The sequence below is a fragment of the Balaenoptera physalus genome (assembly GCF_965194825.1).
Source record: "Balaenoptera physalus genome assembly, chromosome: 14".
NCBI classification, from domain to species: Eukaryota; Metazoa; Chordata; class Mammalia; order Artiodactyla; family Balaenopteridae; genus Balaenoptera; species Balaenoptera physalus.
This window is the reverse complement of record NC_138893.1, coordinates 72317737-72326984: the sequence shown is the minus strand read 5'-3', so window position 1 is coordinate 72326984 and position 9248 is coordinate 72317737. Positions and strand designations below refer to the sequence as shown.

The following is a 9248-nucleotide window of genomic DNA, read 5'->3' as shown; positions in this document are numbered from 1 at the left end:
AAAGTTCTGAGGCTGGCCCTGGCTATGGGAGACGGGAAGACAACTCTAGCTCAGGTTTTCAGATTTATTACCTGGGCTGGGCTTTTCTGAAGACTGAATCTGTTGTTAAACCCAAGTTTGTGTGCCCAATGCACAGTGAGGCCAAACAAACTGAAATGTTGGAGTTTGGAGCAGAGAAAGGTTTATTGCAAGGGCCAAGCAAGGAGAACTGGCTCTACAGGCCTAAAGTCCTCGAAGGGTTTCAGGGAAGAGTTTTAAAAGCAAATTTGGGGGAGGGCTGCAGGGTATGTGACTTTCTACTGACTGGTTGGTGGTGAGCTAACAGGGTGATGTTCCAGGAATCTCAGTCATCAGCTTTCTAGTTCTGACCAGTCTGGGGTCCAAGTGCTTGCGCTCAGCATGTAGTCACCATCCTCCACTTGGGTGGGACCCTTAGTTCCTGTAGAAGAACTCAAAGATTTGTATCAAATTGCTATTCATATCCCCCACCCTCCCTGAGGAGGAACCAGCACCCTGCCCCAACACTGCACTATTGTTTCTTGACTGCAGGAATTTGTTTCTGCATTCCCTCATTTTTCTAATTAGTAACTGTTTGAATCTGCTCTTTGGAACTCAGGGAAGGGCTAGGATGCTGAAGCCTTTTTCCTACAAACAAGAAATGGGGGGGGCTTCCCTGGTTCTCCAGTGGGTAAGACTCTGTGCTCCCAATACAGGGGGCCTGGGTTCGATCCCTGGTCCGGGAACTAGATCCTGCATGCATGCCGCACCTAAGCGTCCGCATGCCGCAACTAAGAGTCCACATGCCATGCCACAACTAAAGATCCTACATGCCGCAACTAAGACCCCGTGCAGCCAAAAAAAAAAAAAAAAAGAAAGAAATGGGGAGCACAGAAAGGCTTTTATACCCGGGAGGGCCCCACAGATTCCTGCTCAGTTTCAAATCAAGACTGTTGAGGGCATGAGGGCAGTGGACAGAAGAGAAGAAATCTCTGTTGAATGTTGCTCCATTCCAGGTGTGGCCTCCATAGAGAGCTCAGGGCTCTCTCATATCTTACACCTTTCCCCCCCCAAAATGGATCATGTGATGAGGGACAAGGCCATCTTATTGGACTTCAGGGCTCAAGGCTGAGCGTTTAGTATAAAGAGCAAATCGGTTAAAGTGCTGAGTCTGTGGGGAAGGTTATTCTTTGGTTACCTTCTGTGGCAGATTAAATTATCCGTCCCAAGTCCTCTTTTCCCTGTACTAGTATTGTACTTCCTCATTCTTGCACGTAGTGGGGAAACTTACCTCCCTTCTACTTGACCTTCAGCTTGGCCTTGTTACTTGCTTGGGCCAATAGCACGTTAGCAGAGATGATGCGAGCAAAGGCTGGACTTGCCTTGCTCTCTTGTGCTTCTGCCATTGAGGTGAGAAGAGCATGACCCAGGGAGCTGCTGGTTCCAGACTGATGAGAGATCTGTGGAGCAGATCCAAACCGGTCTGGGAGCCTGGAATCAATGAGGTCAGCTTATGCCAACCTACCCCGGCCAAGGCGCAGACGTGGAAGGGTGATATAAATGCTTATTGCCATAGAGAGTCTGTAGGCAGCAAGAGTTGACTGAAACACAGTCATTCTCTTGTTGATTACTTTGGTGAGACTAGAGTGGGGAGCTGAGCAGGGCTCCCCTTTGAAGAGCTACACCCTTTCTCCTGCTTCACAAACCTTGTAGCTGTGGCCCCAGGTGGATGGTCTTGCCACTTCTCCTTACTGGCTGACTTTGGTCTTCCCTGGACCAGCCTTAATTTTTTAAAAAAAATTATTTATTTTATTTATTTATTTTTGGCTGTGTTGAGTCTTCATTGCTGCACGCGGGCTTTCTCTAGTTTGTGGTGAGCGGGGGCTACTCTTCGTTGCGGTGCGCGGGCTTCTCATTGTGGTGGCTTCTCTTGTTGCGGAGCACAGGCTCTAGGTGCGCGGGCTTCAGTACTTGTGGCATGCGGGCTCTAGAGAGCAGGCTGAGTAGTTGTGGTGCATGGGCTTAGTTGCTCCGCGGCATGTGGGATCTTCCCGGACCAGGGCTCGAACCCGTGTCCCATGCATTGGCAGGCGGATTCTTAACCACTGAGCCACCAGGGAAGTCCCTGGACCAGCCTTAATTGTTGTGGGAGTGATAAAGCTCCAAGGACTGGGTGGTGGTAGTGGATTTAGGGGAAAGAGAGAAAAAGGCTCAGGGAGGATACCTGGGATTGTTGTAACACAGCATCCTTCATCCTTCTTCTGCTAAAATGGTACCCTGTGTGCATTGTCTCGGTGCTGATGGCTCAGGTGTGGTTGACCCCACCCTCTGTTTTGGAGCTGGCCTTGATTCCTCTGCAGTGCCCTCTCCTGGGTGCAGTGATGGGTTCAGAAAGACACAGGCACAGGGCTGATCAGGGCCAATGAGACGTAACCCCATTTTTCCTCACAATGCTGGGAGAGAGACAGGTGCTCTTCCCAAAGGCCTTGAATATAACACAGGAATCTTGCATGATTAGAAAAGAGCCCGATGAGAACAGGATCATCTTGGAGTTGTGGTGACCAGAGATCAGAGGGAGAGAAATATTGGGTCCTGGTGACAGTTGAATCAGACCATGTCTGAAGCCAGAACACTGTTCAACTTTTCTCTTAGGTGAGTCAACAAATTCCCATTTGTACTCAAGCAAGTTTGGGTGGGTATCTGCCATTTGTAATCAAAAATCTCAAATGATACAAGATTGCCACCTGCTTTGAGTTCTCTGTGGGCCAAACTTGTAACTCAGAGTTTGTTTACCTGGCCTTATTTTCTGGGCATATACCCCTCTTAAGTGAGTGTATGTGTATACATGTGTATGTGTGCTTACTGTTGGACATGGTAGAAAAAAAGAATTTATATAAAAAGATATTGAGCCACATCTCTACAAATGACCCCCGCAGACATAAAGAATGGACATGTGGACACAGAGGAGGAAGGGAGGGTGGGATGAATTGGGAGATTAGGTTTGACATAAATACACTACCATGTGTAAAATAGATAACTAGTGGGAACCTGCAGTACAGCACAGGGAGCTCAGCTCGGTGCTGTGTGATGACCTAGATGGGTAGGGTGGGAGCGATGGGAGGGAGGTCCAAGAGGGAGGGGATATATGTATACATATAGCTGATTCACTTCATTGTACAGCAGAAACTAACACAACACTGTAAAGCAATTATACTCTAATAAAAAAATATATATATATTGAGCCGCTGACCAAATACCATCCCTTGAAAACTATCTACACAAAGTACGTACTTTACTTACATTATTTTATTCATTCATTCTTCATAACCACCCTCTATAGTAGGTATTTATTTTTTAGATTATGAAGTTTTCTTCTTTTCAAAACAAACAACTTTTTATTGAAGTGTAGTTGACTTACAACGCTGTGTTAGTTTCAGATGTACAGCAAAGTGATTCAGTTTATATATATATATTCTTTTTCAGATTCTTTTCCATTATAGGTTATTACAATATACTGAATATAGTTCCCTATGCTACACGGTAGGTCCTTGTTGTTTATCTATTTTACATATAGTAGTGTGTACCCGTTAATCCCAAACTCCTAATTCATCCCTCCCCTGTCTCTTTCTCCTTTGGTAACCATAAGTTTGTTTTCTATGTTATAGTAGGTATTTTTTTTTAATCAGTTAGGAATTATTTTGGCTACAGCTTACAGAAAACCTGACTAAATGTGGCTTAAACCATAAGGAGATTTATTACCATATTTTATTAACTTGAAGATGCCATTGATTATGAAATGTATCATTAGTACACTACTTTCTTTGCATAAGAAAAAAATGCTATCAAACTATGAAGCAATTCTTTATTATCAAATCAGTTGTGAGATGTGACTTGATTTTAGAGGTGTTACATGTGAAAAAGAATGTGGATCTTAGAATTGGTGAAATATAGTATTACTTAACAAGAAATTGGAGTTAGATGGCCTCAGATTTGGTTTGGCAAAGAGTATCATCCAAGTCTCAGGCTCCTTGTGTCTTTCTGCTCTGCCATCTCAGCATGTGTCAGCTTAAAGTTGCGAGATTGCTACTATAGCACCAAGCTTGGTGTTCTCTATCACCAAGTTCAAAGGCAGAAAAAGAAGGAAGAGGACATGGGTGGGATAAGTGCTTCTTTCCTCACTCACTTCTCTCCTTTCATCAGAAAGCCCTCAGCATGTTGACTCTTATACATCATGGGCAAGACCCACACACAGCCATGCTGGTTTCAAGGGAGATGAAAAAAGCAGGTATCTGACTTTTCAGTCTTACAGTGGGAGGTGGGCAAGGGACTTCAGAAATGGCTGTCCATGTTACAGGGTTTTTGTTCCCATTTTATAGATAAGGAAATTAAGGCTCAAAGAACCTTAGTTATGTATCCTTAGTTATCCACCCAAGCACACATAATTAGAAATTGGTCAACCCTAGATTTGAAGCCAGTGTTGAGTGATCCAAAGTCCATGTTCTTTTCCTTGTACCATGAATCATCTGTATGTTAAAGACCCACAGTGAGAAACTTCAAACACAGAGAAGATAAATAATAAGGTATGTATTTGAATGCAAACACTGTACAGCCTGACTATCAGTGGATAAAAGAGATAAGGGTTTACTGTTCTTGGGTAAAAAGCAGCCCAGAGATTGGCAGCCTAGGGAAAGGCAGCCACTCAAGGATTTCATCAAGATTCTAGGCTCCCTCATTCTCCTCCTTTAACTTCCTTATTGTGTAGCTTCTGTCTTTATGGTCACAGCATGACTGCTGCATCTTAGGGCATCACGTCTAGCTTTCCTTACTGGTGATTCCCTCTTATATCTCATTGGTCAGAATGAGGTCACATGGCTACTCCTAGTTTAAAAGAAAACTAGGAAACGTATATTTAGTTGGGCACATTGTCATCCTGGATAAAACTGTGACTCTGTTAGGAAGGAAGAAGAAGAGAGAACTTGGGTACTGTTTGTCATTAGTGCTGTGTGTGTACTTGGCCAGTACAGTTGGCTTTCCTTTTTTCATGCAGGTGGTACAAAGCTCCGCTTGGGACTTAGGCATGGATGTGTGATTTACTTTGGCCAATGAAATAAATATGAGCAGAAGTGACACATACCACTTTCTAGTGGAAGCTTTAAGGGTTGGTGCGTGATTCCCCATCATTTCCCATCGATGTGGTGACTGTAAAAGCATATGTCAAGAAGCCTCCAGTTGCCTGGGTTCCTGAAGAAGTATGAGGAACAGAGCTCTCTTGCTAACTTATGATGGACATAAAGCGAGAGAGAGAAATAGGCCTTTGTTTAGTTAAGACACTGATATTTTCACGAGGTTTGCTATTGCCAGGTAACCTAGCCTATCCTGACACAGGTAAGCAATCAGCAGTGTCCATCATTTGGTCTTCAGGTAATATAATGATAGGATCAGCAAGGAACCAACACCCTGGACTGAACTGACACAAACAATGTCCCAGTTTTCCCAGAGCAAGGGCTGTTTTAGTGGCCTCATAAAAAGAATTGAGTCCATAGGTTCTCAGGCATGAGGGATGCTTGCATATCTGGAGCAGCCATTGATGCCACATCTGAGCCCACTCACCCAGCCACCCTCCCACCAGCTAGCTCTTCAGCAGTGTCTCTATCTCTTTGTCAAGTCTTAGAAATAGATGTGGTGAGGATCTGCCATGTTAGCCCAGCATACCTGCTTCCCTCATAGGATAACAGAAACTATGTTCCCTCTTCCATCAGATGCACTCTGTCCTGGTCAAGGGGTGGGTGTGGGATGCAGATTAGGTCAATCAGATGCTCTCAGTCTGAAACCTGAATCTTGAGTGGAATAATCCAGATGAATTGGAAACTGATTGGAATTTATTCACCTGCATGCTAAAGAGATCATCCATTAGGTTCTGCTATCTAGTCCTCAGAGCCTCACTTAGTACAGTTCTTTCTGGGCTCCCTGAAAGCATTGCACATCACCCAGAGATTATGGACCTGGAGCTGGAGGCAGTCATTGATTGAGAATCTAGGTCCCTGGTGGTCTTCTGTTGCAGTGGATACGAGTAGAGTTTCGGTGGCATATGGTAAAATTGCATTCATTATGTTAAGCAAGAATATTTTAACAAGTATGTTTATGGGAGGAAGGATAGGAGTGGATGTCGGGTGGCCAAAGGTGCAGGTTGCAATGGATATTTGGTGTTTTTGCCTGTCCAGAATCCATTCTTGCTTCTTCTGGTGACAAAATCCATGTGTTCTCCTCTGTTCTCAGACCTCTATTCTTAGGGTCGGCTGACTTCTCCTTGACTCTAGAGCTTGATCCAGACCTGGCCAGTCAGAACATTGCATTCCTTAGACCATGGTGATGAGTGAAGAGCTGGGCAGTGACTCATGCTAGTTTATTATGACTCAGACTTAGAATTTAAGGGGAACTGTTGGGAGTGATAATAACAATAATAGCTATTACAATAATTTGACATTATTCTCAACTCCTAAAACTCTTTTCCATCGACTTAGAGCTGTGACGATCTAATCCAGGAGCTGCTGAGTTAACAACGTATGGAAAGTACAGCTAAAAGAGACGAAGAGGTGCCAGGTTCTTTTTTTTTTTTTTTTTAATAAATTTATTTATTTATCTTTGGCTGCTTTTGGTCTTCGTTGCTGCTCACAGGCTTTCTCTAGTTGCGGCGAGTGGGGCCTACTCTTCGTTGCGGTGCGCAGGCTTCTCATTGCGGTGGCTCCTCTTGTTGCGGAGCATGAGCTCTAGGCGCGCGAGCTTCAGTAGTTGTGGCACGTGGGCTCAGTAGCTGTGGCTTGCAGGCTCTAGAGCGCAGGCTCAGTAGTTGTGGCACTTGGGGCTTAGTTGCTCTGCAGCATGTGGGATCTTCCCAGGCCAGGGCTGGAACCCGTGTCCCCCGCATTGGCAGGCGGATTCTTAAACACTGCGCCACCAGGGAAGCCCTGAGGTGCCCGGTTCTGCTGACATCATTTAAGCCTCTGGATTCAGCCAAACCTGACTTTGGACTCTTACCTTACAAGAACCAAAGAAAAGTCCTTTTGGTGCTTCACCCAATTTGAGTTGGGTTTTTGCCTCTCGAAGTCCAAAGAGTACACTGGCTAATACACTTCTTTTTTTAAAAAATATATTTTATATTTTATTTATTTATTTATTTATTAGCTTCATTGGGTCTTCGTTGCTGCGCACGGGCTTCTCATTGTGGTGGCTTTGTTGTTGCAGAGCATGGGCTCTAGGTGCGCGGGCTTCAGTAGTTGTGGCGCACAGGCTTAGTTGCTCCGTGGCATGTGGGATCTTCCTGGACCAGGGCTTGGACCCGTGTCCCCTGAATGGCAGGTGGATTCTTAACCACTGCGCCAACAGGGAAGCCCTGGCTAATATACTTCTATATGGAAGTACAATACATCAGTGGTGGCACCTGCTATGCCCACAGCCCTAGCAGAGGGGACAGCTAGTAGGTGGACATGTTTTAGACCATGTGGCCATTGGATGGGAGAGGGCCACATGGTCTAAAGTGTTGAGTTCATCAGCTGGGCAGGACTTGTGAGCTTTTCTTTGTCATTAAAGATGACATATGTCTATCGGATTCCTCTTGTTTGAACTGGGAGTTTGGAAAGATGGCAGGAGCAAGGCAGCTAGCTGCAGAGGAAGAAGCAAGAAGGATGCATTAAGAGATGCCACCAGGAGGAGCTGGGGCCTTGGTGATTCAAGGTGTCCAAGCAGCAGAAATTCTGCGTCAGTAGAGGGCTCTAGTTGGTAGAAAGAGTGGAGAAGAGGAAAGTCAAGAGGTTAGATGGTGCACTTAGCTCCAGGAAGGAAGCAATGCAGTAATGGATATTTCTGGATCTGTCTTGCTTGTTCCTGAGGACTCCCGTGTCCCCTGCATTGGCAGGCGGATTCTTAACCACTGCGCCACCAGGGAAGTCCCAATGAGTGAGTCTCTTTCTCAGGACTCCTAGAGAAATTCTTTATTGTATGTCATTGGCTCTAAGTGGGACACATACCTATTATCCTGAACAACCTCTGAGTCCAGGGTAATGTGATGCAGTGATTGGCTTAGGCCTCGTCATATGCTGTTCTTCCTGAGACCCACCCAAAGCACATGGGCATGGAGGAGAGGAGAGGGTGAGTAATTTGTAGCATACAGGTTGAACTGCTGGAAGAGAAACTTCAAGTGAGATTGGCTTAAGCAAGATAGAAGTTTCTTTCTCTCTTACCTGTGTGTAGGTAAGCAGCCTGGGAGGCCAGGTTTTTTCCTATCTTGTTGCTTCACTAGCCCTAGGTATTAGGTATCTGTGTGGTATGAGATGTTTCACCATCTCTACGACCCAGCCAGTGGGAACAGAAAAGAGAAAGAGGAGGGCTCACCCCTTCTGGTTACAGGCATTGCCTCTCCGCACTTCAGTCCTACTGGTCAGTTACTTGGCCAAACATAGCTTTCAGGAAGATAATGAAATTTTGTCTTTTTTTCCCCCTGGATTTCCATGTCCCCAGATAGAAGAAGGAGATCATGACCATTAGGGGCCAATTAGCAGTCTCATTCCCAGTCTGTCCCTTTGGCCAACCAAATGTCTGTGTGCTCCATTCTCCCAAAGCTTCAAATGTCCTCTCCCTGGGGAAGACAACCCCAAAGTTCCATCCAGTGCCTGTACCCAGCTCCCAGCCTAGGATCTGGGCACGGACAGCCTGCAGTGTGGGGTCTGGATGTAGTTCTTCGTGGTGCAGTGCCCTCTAAATGCATATACAAGTTAGCTACCTCATCACAGCCAATATACAACAGTGCATTAGAACAGTATAGCATAGTAGGAACCCCTGTCCAGAAGAAGGGAAAATGGAAACTCCTGCAGCCACTGGTTGGCTGCTGTCATCAAATCTTGGTGGGAAGAAATTGCAAAGAATCCCAGGGTGTGGAGCAAATTCCTTGGATGAAGGCCCTCTCTCCAGGACTGTTCCTTTGGGCCCTGGTGCTCCCCACTTCGTTCACTCTCTTCTGTGGCCACATCTGAAGTGGGCATCGAAGGTGCACCCCTCTTGGGGCTGCATAGTTTTTCAGCCCACTTCCTGCTGGTGTGGGTTTCGTGACTTGGGGTTCATTGCTTTGAGTCAACAATGCAGGCTGGTGCTGGCCGGGCTTGTGGTTTTTTGGGAAACACATGTCCTTCAAAATCTTAGTTTTGGGCATGTAAGAGAATTTAAAACTCTGGTCTTTTATTTATGAGCCTATATGATAT

The 9248-nt window shown here is 45.5% G+C and overlaps 1 protein-coding gene across 1 annotated transcript in view; it reads left to right on the top strand.

The window, feature by feature from the left end:
• Positions 1-9248, top strand: part of GPRIN2 (G protein regulated inducer of neurite outgrowth 2) — a 100237-nt gene that overhangs the window by 69497 nt on the left and 21492 nt on the right. The window lies entirely within an intron of this gene.